Source organism: Myotis daubentonii, chromosome 6 (assembly GCF_963259705.1).
Source record: "Myotis daubentonii chromosome 6, mMyoDau2.1, whole genome shotgun sequence".
Lineage (NCBI taxonomy): Eukaryota > Metazoa > Chordata > Mammalia > Chiroptera > Vespertilionidae > Myotis > Myotis daubentonii.
This window is the reverse complement of record NC_081845.1, coordinates 37,096,290-37,110,813: the sequence shown is the minus strand read 5'-3', so window position 1 is coordinate 37,110,813 and position 14,524 is coordinate 37,096,290. Positions and strand designations below refer to the sequence as shown.

General features: G+C 42.5%; 1 protein-coding gene and 1 non-coding gene across 2 annotated transcripts in view; both read left to right on the top strand.

The window, feature by feature from the left end:
- Positions 1-14,524, top strand: part of GTF3C6 (general transcription factor IIIC subunit 6) — a 41,534-nt gene that overhangs the window by 6,646 nt on the left and 20,364 nt on the right. The window lies entirely within an intron of this gene.
- Positions 4,249-4,355, top strand: LOC132237736 (U6 spliceosomal RNA). The gene has a single exon (XR_009453580.1). It is a non-coding gene; the product is annotated as a U6 spliceosomal RNA (small nuclear RNA).

Sequence of the window (14,524 nt, the reverse complement as noted above, 5' to 3'; positions counted from 1 at the left end):
TGTTTTTCTTTTTTTAAAAAAAATATTGTTTTTTTTAAAATATATTTTATTGATTTTTTACCGAGAGGAAGGGAGAGGGATAGAGAGTTAGAAACATCGATGAGAGAGAAACATCAATCAGCTGCCTCCTGCACATCTCCCACTGGAGATGTGCCCGCAACCCAGGTACATGCCCTTGACCGGAATCGAACCCGGGACCCCTCAGTCCGCGGGCCGACGCTCTATCCACTGGGCCAAACCAGTTTCGGCTAAAAAAAAAATATTGTTGAAAGTATTACATATGTCCTCTTTTTCTCTCCCATTGACCCCTTATTGTTCACCCCCGCCCCCTGCCCCAGGCCTCCACTACCCTATTATTTGTGTACATGTGTTATTCTTATATGCACACAAGTTATCTGGTTTTTCTCTTCCCACCCACACACCTAACCCAGTTTCTTAATCTGCTATGAAGTGTGAGCTCCACTCCTGTCACCGAGTTGGCAAAATATACCACTCAAAAGTCATCCACACTCTCCCCAAAGCTTCACTTAGCACTACCCCTCCTCCCTCATACCCATTTCATCTTGCCTTTTCTTCCTTTCCTTCCTCTCTCCTCTTTTGGACCCTCTTCTACCCTCAGGCCTTCTTGGACTAGTTTTGGAGTATGGAGATATAATTGTTTCCATATGACATATACATTTATATTTCTACTAGAGGCGCGGTGCACAAAATTCGTGCATGGGAAGAGTCCCTAGCAGCCACCCTGGTGGTCAGCGCACATCATAGCAAGAGATCAAACTCCCAGTGAGTTGAACTCCCGAGGGGACACTTTGCATATTAGGTTTTTATATAGATAGATGTTATACATCATTACATATGTTCAATTGTGGGTATCCAAATTATTCCATTAGAAATAATGTCCTCAAAATCTTCTAGTCTGTTCTTTGGTTACCCTTTGTACAATATATTCATAATTAACTCATGAAAGACATTTTGATTTTCTTTATTTCTTTTTTTAAACATTTGATCTTCCAATTCCCTTCCAATTTCAGAACTAAGACAATAAAATATACAGAAAGTTCTGCCATGGTGTAAGCTGAGACAGGCTGCAGGCACCTGGAAGAGAGGCCTGGACCAAGGGATACAGGAGCAAGGCTGCATGCCCAGAGCACTTTCCTCATAGAAAATATGGAGTTAAAGTACCTTTTGGTTTGCTGTAAGCAACTGATCTTAATAGTAAACCACAAATTATTGGTCATGAGCACTATGGCCACTGCATATACTTATTACATATAAATACTTACTCAGCACCTTTGTTGTGAAGGCACTGTGATTTCAGGGTACAAGGAGACATTGAACTCTTCTTCCCTGTAATGAACTTCAAATCTAATGTGATATAGACCCAATATGTCACCCAATAAGAAGCCATCATCAAGGGCTGTAACAACCAATTAGTGCTTCATAGAGAAGTATGAACTTGATCTGATCCCTGGATAAAGGGTCAAAAGTTTAATGAGCACAAGGAAAGGAAATATTTAGGTGATAGATACTATATGAATATTATATTCTTTAATGCGAAATTCCATTTTTTATGGCTCTTTTCAGTTTATTGCATGAAGGAGTTACACAAGTTCAAGTTAAAAGCAGACCCCATATGGTTACATTATATAAGCTGTGAGGTTTTTAAACCTGTGGACAAGGGACAGAAGGGAAATTCTCATTGCAAAGAAATCCTCACTTAAGCTTCAGTGAGCCAAAAATGCGTGAACCTTCAGGTGGTCATCCTTAGTCAGTCTGGTCTCTACGAGGAACTGGCATATGTTCTTGCGCTGGTCACCCTGCAGCTGAATTACTTCTCCATATTCTGGATGCTCAATGACAGTACCATTGCAGGCAAATTTCATCTTAAAGGCCTTCACTAGTTTCATTTTATCGTGATCACCGGTGATCCCTTGGACAGCGGTAAGAGTCTTTCTGCCATTTCTCTGTTGAATGCTTATATGGATACTAGGGGCCCATTGCACGAATTCGTGCACCTTGAAAGAAACTGTGGGCCGTGAGGCTGCCGTGGGCACAGGGGCGGTTCTCAGACCATCCTCCATGCCCTGCACGGCCCCTCCCATGGTGGCCCCTGGTCCCCTGTCTGCCTGCAGCCCCACTCCCACCACCACCCCTCCCATGCACTGACAGCACAGAGCGATTGGGGCCAGCACCATCAGCAGGTGCAAGTGGTGACTGCTGCCCCGATCGCCCATCAGAAGCAGGGGGATGTGGAGAAGCCCTCAGGGGCGATCGAGGTTGGCAGCCACCACTTGCACGGCGCCAAGCAATCGGGGCCAGCACCGGGTGCGAGCGGTGGCTCTGGCACCAGCAGCGGTTACAAGCAGGGCCAGCACTGGCAGCAGGTGCAAGCACCGGGAAGGACCACGACATGCAGGAGCAAAGAATTTCCAGTAACCACCAGAGGCTCGCCCTGATGACAGCAACCGGTGACCCACCTTGGTCTGGTGCCCCTGCTCACCTGCTCTGCTCCACTATCCTGCCATGTACCGCATGCACCTTCTGATGGTCAGCGCATGTAATAGCAACCCATTGTTTGGTTGTTCAGTTGTTCAGCCATTCAGTCTATTTGCTTATTAGAGTTTTATATATATAGATACTAGTATTAGCAGTCCTCAGTGGCAGCAGGAAGCAGATCATCACACTGACTTGCATCAGCAAAGGATTGAAGGAGTGGAGGTTCTGATAGCGGACATACTGTACAATTCCTTTTCCTGGGTGGAAATGGCCTGCGGAAGGCTGAGGTGGGAGAAGGCGTGCAGGGTGAACAGAGCGTCCAAAAGCGAGGGGGGTTCAAAGGGAGGTTGCTGAGTCCTCGCTGGCAGTGCAGTCACTCAGTGTGAAATTCCATTTAAAAACTAGGTTCCATCATTATTTTATAGACAAAGAGATCACTCAAGTGACGTTTATTGAGTACCTACCATCTGCAAAGCGCTATGCAAGTTAGAGTGGGATTTAGACATGAATGGGGTGTAATCCCTGCCCTGTAGGCGATTGCAATATAGTGGAGAACACCAAGATGTTAAATACCTGACTCATAACTTGCAGAAGGAAGGAAGCTCAGAGAGCTGCAACCCCAAGCCTGGAACAGAATGTCCTGTAGTTGTGTAGTCAGTCTTTCTCCAGAATGTTGCAAATCCCTCTAACAGCAAATGTGGGCAAAATGTTATAACTGTGGATGACATCAGGTGAATAACAGAGCTACATAAATCTACCAATTCGCATTACTGAACGGTGATACTATGTTTTATTGTATCATCATCTTTATCATTACTTTCACAGTAAGTGGTTTTTGTCAGTTCCTTGTTTCAGCCATGAGACCTTTTTGTTCCTGAAAAAGCATTACGCAAGTTGTGTGGGAGGGATCTAGTATTATCCAATACAACTTCTCATTGTACAAACGAGGCGGCTGGGCCGTGTTAAAGATATTGCTTAAATATCATGAGGCTCTTCCTTTCATTCATTTCTTTAATGAGAAAGGCACTTATATTGAAGTTTTATATTATAATTTGTCATTTCAGGTCATTTTTTGGACTGATCCAGAATGGGACATCTGTGACAGCCAGTTAGCGCTGATAGGATTAAGTGCTCTAAGAACTTTTGTTGCCCATCCTCACAACCCCACTCTTAATGCAATGCTTTCTTTCCATGCCAGTTAAAAAAAAGAACCTTGGTTATTTTTCCAAAGAGCACATCAATACTCTCAAATGCAATAATACGTAAGAAATTTAAAGTTACTTATTAGTATTATATTTTCTCTTTTTTTCCAAGCTTCAACTCTAAATGACACCCAATTGGATTGGGTAATATGCTTCTGTACAGAAATATATTTGGTTTGAATGTGAGGAACTGTAGAAGAACTAAGGTTTCTTTGTTTCCCCAAGCCAATCCCTTTTTTTAGCCCTTATGTACTAAATTTTTATCTGCAAACTGGAATTTTGCAATGAATTGTTCCAATTCAACAAGTACATATCAACCTCCTCCTACAACATGGACTGTTTTGTGCTTAACGCCAAAGAACACATTAAGAACTCACACATGGTCCCACACTCTCAAATTGTTTATTAGATACTGGGAAGTGTTTCATGGAACAGAAGTTCATGAAAGATGAATAGATGCTGTTAATTTAGCATAATGTAAGTAAAATGTTGTTTTTCTTCTTCCCAAAGTGTAGCTAAAGTTATCAGAGGCTTATGAAAAGCCACTGGTGTGCTCGCTTCGGCAGCACATGTACTAAAATTGGAACGATACAGAGAAGATTAGCATCGCCCCTGTGCAAGGATGACACGCAAATTCGTGAAGCGTTCCATATTAAAGAAAAGCCACTGGTGATGCCCATGTATGTGCCTCACCTACCAGAATAAGTTGCACATAGAAAATTATGATCAATCATTGTAGGAGTTCTATGTCACTGAAACAAGCACCTCCCTTCTTAAACAAAAAAAAATTAAAAACCCAACCCAGGTGTATGAATTAATTCCTGAGAAAATAAATGTAAATGAGAGGATTCAGCTAAGATGATACACAGTGGTTTTCACTGCTTATAAAAAGATGTCGTTTTTTAAAGAATGAAACAAAATAAGAGAAAGATCCGATGACAGCTACTTAATTGCATTCTATTTTTTAAATACTGGAAAATTTTTAATGTTGAATGTTATTATTCTTAACTAGCTGCTCTCCTGAATCACTCAAAATATGAAAAGACACATTATCTTGTGGAAAAATCACAGCTTAATACAGCATAATGTTATCGAATCAAATTGCATCATCAACTTTTTAATGTATTTCCACATTCATGAATACATGAAATAGTATCATTTACCAGAGGAGCTTGATAAATATTCACTGACTCTACATTTCTACAGCAGGCAATAGGTTAGTCCAGGGGTGGGCAAACTTTTTGACTCGAGGGCCACAATGGGTTCTTAAACTGGACCGGAGGGCCGGAACAAAAGCATGGATGGGGTGTTTGTGTGAACTAATATAAATTCAAAGTAAACATCATTACATAAAAGGGTACGGTCTTTTTTTTTTTAGTTTTATTCATTTCAAACAGGCCGGATCCAGCCCGCGGGCCGTAGTTTGCCCACGGCTGGGTTAGTCGGATGTTTTTTTTTTTACCTTTTATATGTTTTGACTATAAGTGCAACAAAAATAAAGTGCATTTTACTTGTGTTCACATTAAAAAGTATTTTTCTTCAGACCATAATTACCAAAGACACATTGGCACCAGAAAGATGGCAGTACCCTCATGTTCTATTCATCTGGAAAGAAGTTGTTTCTTATCAGGGAGCACAGAATATGAGGTTGTAACTAAAGTTTAGCTATCTCTCACAAAATTGTCCTCTTAAATATGAGAAATAATTGTGTTCCAAATGTTTGTGCTTAAAACTAGGAATAAAGGTCTGATTGCTGCTTTTAAATTGTTGCTATAGACCTGGCCGGATGGTTAGAGCATTGTCCTGTACACCAAAAGGTTCTGGGCTCAATTTTGGTCAGGGCACATACCTAGGTTGTGTTTGACCCCTGGTGGTGGCATATACGGGAGGCAACCAATTGATGTCTCTCTCTCTCACACTGGCGTTTCTCTCTCTCTCTCTCTCTCTTTCTCTCTCTCTCTCTCTCTCTCTTTTTCTCTCTCTCCCTCTCCCTCTCCCTTCCTCTCTCTCTCTAAAACCAATAAAACGTACTCTCGAGTGAGGATAAAAAAAATAAAATAAAATCTCTCTATATAAAAGCCTAAGCAACCAGAACGACTGGAATGACCGGTCGCTATGATGCACCCTGACCACCAGGGGGCAGACGCTCAATGCAGGAGCTGCCCCCAGCCTGCAGGTCCCAATCGCTGATGGGGCCTGCCAGCCAACCTCCCAGTCTCTCCCCCTAGGCTCCCGGGCTGAGATGGGGAACCATGGGTGGGTGGTGGGTGTGGCCCCTTTCCCAGGGGGGCCAAGGACCGGCTCCCTCCTAGGGGCTAGCGGCCAATCTCCTGGGTCCCTCCTCCTGTCCCCCCTCAACCCCTGCTCCCGATTGGCCCACCGCCAGCCTGCTGTGGTGGCAGTTGGCCCCTACCTCCGGCCAGCAGGCCCTGATCACTTGATTGGGGCAGGACCCTGGGCTGGGACGGGGAACCAGGAGTGGGTGGCAGTGGAATGAGCGGCAAGGGAAGGAGGAGGGTGGGGGGAGGGGGAGAGGCAGGGAACTGCATGGTGGTGGCATGCAGTCGGCAAGGGAAGGAGGAGGCAGGGAGGCAAGGAACCTGATGGCCCTGATCGCCGGCCATGCCTAGGGCTCCCACCGGTTCATGAATTTCATGCACTGAACCTCTAGTAGTTACTATAAAACTCTCTTGCTCATAGAGATGAGCTGAGCTTATAGCAGACATTTTGCTCTCTTGTTATTTATGCTGATCTCTATAGTGATAATAACAAACTTTCTACACAAGAGTGCTTTGTTCACAGAGGATAGTACTGGAAATCCAGTGCACTTAACTAAAAGCCAAGTATTATTATTGACCCTCTGTCTGCACCGCCCCCCCCCTTTTACTCCTCAGAGCACCTGTGGCAACGTTGGTATAGGGCATCTGTGTTAATTGCCCACTCTGTACTTAATATGATCTCACAATATCTATGGCTATTAATGGCAGAGTGGTTTGAAATCCTGAGGAGGCCAAATAGGATGTGTATTCAGGGTGAGAAATGAAAGAGTTTCCTTAGTACTGCTAGCACCCACTGAGTGTTAACATCATTGGAAGACAAGCAATTGAAGCAAGAAAGATAAACTTCTTAAAGACCCATTTGATGTCCTCCAATTTCATTCCAACTTCCACAAAAGTAGAAACAGCTGAGCTTATAGCAGACATTTAACATTAATACAGTGGTTCTCAACCTTCTGTGACTCAACCATAAAATTATTTTCATTGCTACTTCATAACTGTAATGTTGCTACTGTTATAAATCGTAATGTAAATATCTGATATGCAGGATGGTCTTAGGCGACCCCTGTGAAAGGGTTGTTCGACTGCCAAAGGGGTCGCGACCCACAGGTTGAGAACCGCTACATTAATAAAAACACTGAGGAAAACAAAATTGAATCCTTGGAGAGTTGAAAGCTGAGCACTTTACATCTCTGATTTGATCCTTTGATCCTTAATCTATGAGCACATCCAATTTTATTTTAAATCCTCTTCTCATTCTGAAAGAAAATGCTACCATGTTTAAGGAGAAAATAGGAGAGAGAGAGAGAAAACTTTTCTGAGCTCAGCAACTCTCAAATGAACAAAATATGGACGTTTTATTCTTCCATCCACTAGGGCACCAGCCTGCTCATTATTAAATATCTGTTGAATGAAAAGACTATATTAATTGTTCTTACAGCTTGATTTTTATCTCCATTGTAGCATCAGATGATGCTACTATGTAAAATGATACTATCAACCACGATTATTATCTGTCTGAGTGGGTGTTGCTGAAAAAACCGATACTGGATTATTCTACAGTTACTGGGTGTGGTATTTTTCCCAGCTAAGTATTAAGGTTTGGCCCTGGCTGGTGTGGCTCAGTTGGTTTAGTGTCATCCCATGTACCAGAAGGTCACCAGTTCAATTCCTGGTCAGGACACATGCCCCTGTTTCAGGCTCGCTCCCCAGTGGGGAGCATGCCCGAGCAGCTGGTTGATGTTTCTCTCTCTTTCTCTCCCTTCCTCCCTTCCTCTCTCTCTAAAACCAATAAGAACATATATTTTTTAAAAGAATTAAGGTTTGCCCTAACTGGTTTGGCTCAGTGGATAGAGTGTCAGCCTGCAGACTAAAGGGTCCCAGGTTCAATTCCGGTCAAGAGCATGTACCTTGGTTGCGGGCACATCCCCAGTGGGGAGTGTGCAGGAGGCGGCTGATCGATGTTTCTCTCTCATCGATGTTTCTAACTCTCTATCCCTCTCCCTTCCTCTCTGTGAAAAGTCAATAAAATATATTAAAAAAAAAATAAGTAAAATACCAGAGAACCCTTCTGGTTGCTAGATAAGATGCTAACTGATTCATGAAACAATAAAGCCAATTCGATTTTTACAAACAACAACAACGGCATTTTAATCTTCAAGCCAAATTCTCCAATTTTAGCCCTTTGTTAATAGCAAAATTAACTGTATTGCACAACTTTTATTCCTGACCCAACTCTTTGACTTTAAGCAATTTCCTCAACCTCTCTGGATCTAGCCTCTTTATAAAAATTAAAGGAGTTATATGAAATTGTCTTTGAAGTTCTGTCTAGCACTAACATTTACTGTAAGTTCCTTTTTACAAATAGGGAAATAAAAATTCTAATGGTAAGTGACTTTTCAGAAGTCACATGATAAAAAGAAAGCCTGAATTTAAGAGTCAATTAATCATATCCAGTCTGGATACATATACCCACAAGGAGCCCATTGTAGAAAAACTGTCAAATTTCCCAGACACATCTGCTGTCAAGGATCTGTCCTTGAGGCATCAGCTGCCAAAGCTCATCTCACTCGAGAATGGGAGGGCTGGGGCGCTATAAACTCTCTGGTTTGGTCTTGGGAACTTTTTCTGTCTATCAGAGGCTACAACACTCCTGGAGACCAGAGTAGGAAGGAAGAGGCCCAGAGTCAACATGATCTCCACAGAGACTTGGGACAGGAGATGACTTGGCCCTAGGATTGTTGCTACAATAGTCTGTGTTTTGTTACCCTTTGTAGCTACACAAACGCTTTCTTGTAAGAAAGCATGTTACTAGTAGACTCATCTTATCCCTGCCCTTTTTATGCGATTTTATTTATGGGGAAGCAATTCAAAAGATTGAGTACTGGAGGGGGAGGGGGAAGGAAGGGGAGGGGGAGGCATGAAAGAAAAAAAAAAAGATTGAGTACTGATCTCTGGCTCATCAGCATGAAGTAAAAGACCTAAGATTTCTTTGTTGTAGGTTTATCCTGCAACAATGCAGTATCCTGGTCTGACGTGTCTAGGTCTCTAAAACAGAAAAGGAGAAAGGAAGAAAGGCCAAACTCCGTGGGTTACGTTTTCTATGATAAAAGGGGCTTTTATACAGAAATGCACTATTTTGTTGGAAAGTGGATACTTACCATCTGATAATGGCAAACATAGTGTTTATACTGTCAGGCTCTGTTCCAAGCACCTCACAGGCACTGACTCATTTAATCCTCACAACTTACGGGATAATTACACCGTTCTTCCCATTTTATGGAGGAGGAAACTGAAGCACGAGGAAGTTGAATAGCAGGCCCAGAACATACATTTAATAAATGGTAGAGTTTATTGAGCCCAGTCAGTCTGGCTCCAAGGTCCATGCTCACTCGCTCCGACTGGGGCCAGGGATTGAACCTGTAACTGAGGTACATGCCCTTGACTAGAAATTGAACCCAAGACCCTTTGGTTCCCAGGCTGGCGCTCTAACCACTGAGCAACCGGCCAGGGCCGAAGACTCTACAGCAGTGGTTCTCAGCCTTCCTAATGCCGCGGCCCTTTAATGCAGTTCCTCATGTTGTGGTGACCCCCAATTTCATTGTTACAAACTGAACATAATTAAAGCATATTGATTAATCACAAAAACAGTATGTAATTATATATGTGTTTTCCGATGGTCTTAGATGACCCCTGTGAAAGGATCCTTCGACCCCCAAAAGGGTCGCGACCCACAGATTGAGAACCGCTGCTCTATAGTTTTAATAAGCATCCCAAGTGATTCTAATTTAGGGGATACAGTACCATACTGAGAAATACTGACTCCTAAGAAGGATTCTTTCTTCTGAGAAAAAAGCATTTTATTCATCTACTCAAGAAGCATTTATTAAGTACGAACTGTAAATTCAGAATTGTATTCTAAAGTTGGTATATGTGAGACTACTTCAATTATTGGGTCCTTGACATGAAGGAACTTTTACTTTTATTGCAAAGGCTGAACATAATACACATTAATTTTAACAATTCAACAAGCATTTTCTGAACACTAACATGTGTCAGTCATTGGGTCAGCTCACTTCTATAAGAAATAATGTTAACAGTGAAAAAGTAAGGTTCAAAAATAAGTAATAAGTGATCCCAATCAAAATACTCACGGAGGCTTGCCTTGCCTGTGCGGCTCAGTTGGTTGAGTGTCATCCTATGCACAAAAAGGTCCTGGTTGGATTCCAGGTTGGGCACATGCCCGGGTTGCAGGCTCGATCCCCAGTAGGAGGCATGTAGGAAGCAGTCCATTGATGTTTCTCTCTCATTCATGCTTCTCTCTCCCTCTGCCTTGCCCTCTCTCTCAAGTCAATAAAAATGTATTTTAAAAATACTTATGGAGGCCCTGACTTGGTAGCTTAGTTGGTTAGAATGTCCTCCGGATACTCCTTCAAGGTTGCAGGTTCCATCTTTGGTGAGGGCACATGGCACAAGAATCACCCAATGAATGCATAAATAAGTGGAACAACAAATTGATGTTTCTCTCTCTCTCTCTCTCTCTCTCTCCCTCTCTCTCTTTAAAATCAATCAATGAATAAAAAATACTTAAGGAGGCCCGGCTGGTGTGGCTCAATTGGCTGAGTGTTGTACCATGCACTAGGAGGTTGCTGGTTCAATCCCTAGTCAGGGCATGTGCGTGTGGGGGGCAGGGGGGGGGGGCTTGGGGCTCAATCCCCAGTAGGGAGCATGCAGGAGGCAGCCGACTGATGTTTCTCTCTCACCACATTTCTCTCTCCTTCTTTCTGAAATCAATAAAAACATATTTGTAAAAAATACTTATGGAAGAGTGTACAGTGCAGACAGAAGCCCTTCTATCGAATAATCTACAACTTAATCCTCAAAGCTATTTGGACTTAGAATAACTTCTAGTCAAGTGTTTCCCTCAAATTCCTCTGAAGGAAATGAATTTCACGTTATTTAATTAATTTATTCATCCATTTATTCAATTACTTTAATGAACCCACCACACTGTACAAAGAAGCCTAAAACATTAACTCAAGGCATTTACCCAAGGTAAGAAAAAAATACACATATGCAAACTAAAATACAAAGTAGAATATGAACAATAGGATTTAAAATTGCTTACAGAAAGTCATATTAAAAGTGGAGGGAGGGCTTGGAAAATATTAAGCACAGTACTCAGTAAATGTGGCTTTGATGAATGAATGTAAGATTAGAGTACCATAGTAAGACAAGTTTCTTGGTGTAGCAGAAGCAATGCAATGGGCATCGACTGAGAACTAGCAAAGGTCAGCCTGGTGGAGCAAATGACATTAGAAAAGACCCAGTGGCAAAAAAAAAAAAAAAAAAAAAAAAAAAAAAGGCAGGATGTAGAGTTTCAACAGATTGGCTTGGTTTGGAACAAAAGGGTTAGTTGGTGGGTGCAAAGGAAGAGTGTGAGGTTTGATAAAGTATGGTACATTCTGATACAAGTCAAACTGTCACAACAAATTAAAACATTTGAAACACCCTAAGTATAACAGTTTTGTTTTTAGGACTTTGACTTCTTTTCTTGTAATGAATTGGAAATAAAACACTAATTCTACAAGACCAAGCTATTTAAGTCATATTTTGTACATAGAGTAAAGGAAAATGCCATCAAGATGATAAAGCAAAATATAATGGTACAGGCATTGTCAGGGATGGGTTGTGGGCTCAATCCCCAGTAGGGTGTATGCCGGAGGCAGCCAATCAGTGATTCTATCTCATCATTGATATTTCTACCTCTCTCTTCCTCTCTCTTCTGAAATTAATTAAAAAATATTTTTTAAAAAGGTAGTAGTACTTTTTCAGAGTGACTGCCTACATAAGGAAGCCAACAGATAAAATAAAGCAAAAGGACAAAACACCAAACCCCAAGTATGAACCTGAGCATCAGGCCTGAAGTTGTTCAGTTGTATAAGGTGAAAGGTGATAGCACTGAAATATATTTCATTAATAAGTAATTTTTTAAAAAGTAATTCTTTGCAAGATGAAAAATTTCTGGAAATTGGTTTCACAACATTGTGAATATACTTAACTACTGAGCTGTATACTTTAAAATGGTTAAGATGGTAACGTTTTTTTAAAATTAAAAAATAAGTGACCATAATTTTTTTTAAAAAGCTATTGTTTTTATTAATTTAAACTTTTGCCCCATCTACTTTGGAGCTTTATCCGCTTTTTATATTGCAGGAACACAGATCCACTCAGGTCACCTCAGTTAACGGGAAGTCTATTTTAAGGAAACACGTGACAATAAAAGAGATAAGAATATCATAGGAACCTAAGAATAGCAATATGATTGGGCTTCTGTTGAGAACTAAAATGAACATGGAACTGGACAAAGTCCATGCACACCTAAAGACTGGGCTAACTTGTCACTCTTGGCTGCTGCTGGAATGCAGTGCTCCCCAACCACAGGCTGTCACCGTTCCTCTGTCTCTGTGACTTCAGCCAACCACTTCATTTAGTTATAGTTTCTGCTTATTCATAGTCTCTCTATAACCAACTTTTAGCTTCTTTCCTCACAATCAATAGACTGATTCACTCTGTCTCTTAAAATTCCTGAAAGGGCCGTAACCGGTTTGGCTCAGTGGATAGAGCGTCAATCTGCGGACTGAAAGGTCCCAGGTTCAATTCTGGTCAAGGGCATGTAGCTTGGTTGTGGGCACAACCCCAGTGGGGGGTGTGCAGGAGGTGGCTGGTCCATGTTTCTCTTTCATCGATGTTTCTAACTCTCTATCCCTCTCCCTTCCTCTCTGTAAAAAGTCAATAAAATATATTAAAAAAAAAAATTCCTGAAAGGAAAAAAAAAAAAAAATCTAACTGGCATAGTTCAATTTTCTTTTCCCCCCAAATTTAAAATATATATATATGTTTTTATTGATTTTCAGAGAAAGATGAAGGGAGAGAAACATTGATTGGTTGCCTCCTACACATCCCCCTACTGGGGATAGAGCCTGAAACTTAGGTATGTGCCCTAATGGGGAATGGAAACAGTGACCTCTTTGGTGCATGGGTTGACGTTCAACCACTGAGCCACACTGGCTTAGCTCAGTTTTCAACTTAATTGTGAGTCAGAATCACCTGGAGAGTGTGTTAAAACATAAGTTGTTGGGCCCCATTCCCAGCATTTCTGATTTAGTAGTCTGGGCCAGGGCCTGAGAAGTGGCATTGTAACAGAATCCCAGGCAATGCTGACTACACAGACCACAGCCTGCTTAGTCACTCTCATCTGTTTGGACAGAGCAGCTGGGGCTCTACCTCATGTCGCCAATAGTATACTTCTAAACTAACTCCCAGGCTCATAATTGGGAGATTTTTAATAAAACTTCTTTCTCTTTTAGGCCTCCTCATTTATACAGTCACCCGAGTCCTATCCCTTTTTCTTTTTTTAAAAAGTCATTTAAAAAATTTTTTTCAATTACAGTTGACATACAATATTATATTAGTTCCAGGTGATTAGACATTATATAACTTACTAAGTGATCATCCTGATAAATCTCGTATTCATCTGACACCATGCATAGTTATTACAATATTACTGACTAGATTTCCTAAACTCTACTTAACATCTCCTTGACTATTCTGTTACTAGCAATTTGTACTTCTTAATTCCTTCACCTTTTTACCCATCCCCCCAACTCCCTTCCATCTGGCAACCATCAAAATGTTCTCTGTATCTATGAGTCTGTTTCTGTTCTGCTTGTTCATTTATTTTGTTTTTTAGATTCAGTCATTAATAGATAAGTATTTATTGCCATTAAAAAAACATGTTTTTTTAAATTTTTAATTTTTTATATTTTTACTAGGGGCCCGGTGCACGAAATTCGTGCACTGGGTGTGTGTGTGTGTGTGTGTGTGTGTGTGTGTGTGTGTGTGTGAGGGGAGTGTCCCTCAGCCCAGCCTGCCCCCTCTCACATACTGGGAGCCCTCAGGCGTTGACCCTCATCACCCTCCAATCGCAGGATCGGCCCCTTGCCCAGGCCTGACGCCTCTGACAGAGGCGTCAGGCCTGGGCAGGGGACCCTCATTTCCCCCCATCACTGGTTCTGCCCCCAGCCCAGGCCTGATGCCTCGGCCAGAGGCATAGACCCCCATCACCCTCCGATCGCCTGATTGGCCCCTTGCCCAGGCCTGACGCCTCCTCCAGAGGTGTCAGGCTTGGACAGGGGACCCCCATCTCCCCTTGATCACTGGCTCTGGCCCCCACCCAGGCCTGAGGCCTCTGGCCCAGGAATCATGCCTGGGCAGGGGACCCCCATCTCCCTCTGATCGCTGGCTCCACCCCCCGCCCAAGCCTGATGCCTCTGACCCAGGCTTCAGGCCTGGTTAAGGGGACCATCATATCCCCCCAATCCCCGGCTCCACCCCGCACCCGGGCCTGATGCCTCAGCCAGAGGAGTTGACCCTCATCACCCTCTGATCACCAATCACCGGATCGGCCCCTTGACCAGGCCTGAGGCCTCTGGCAGAGGTGTCAGGCCTGGGCAGGGGACCCCCAACTCCCCGCGTTGCAGGCTCCGC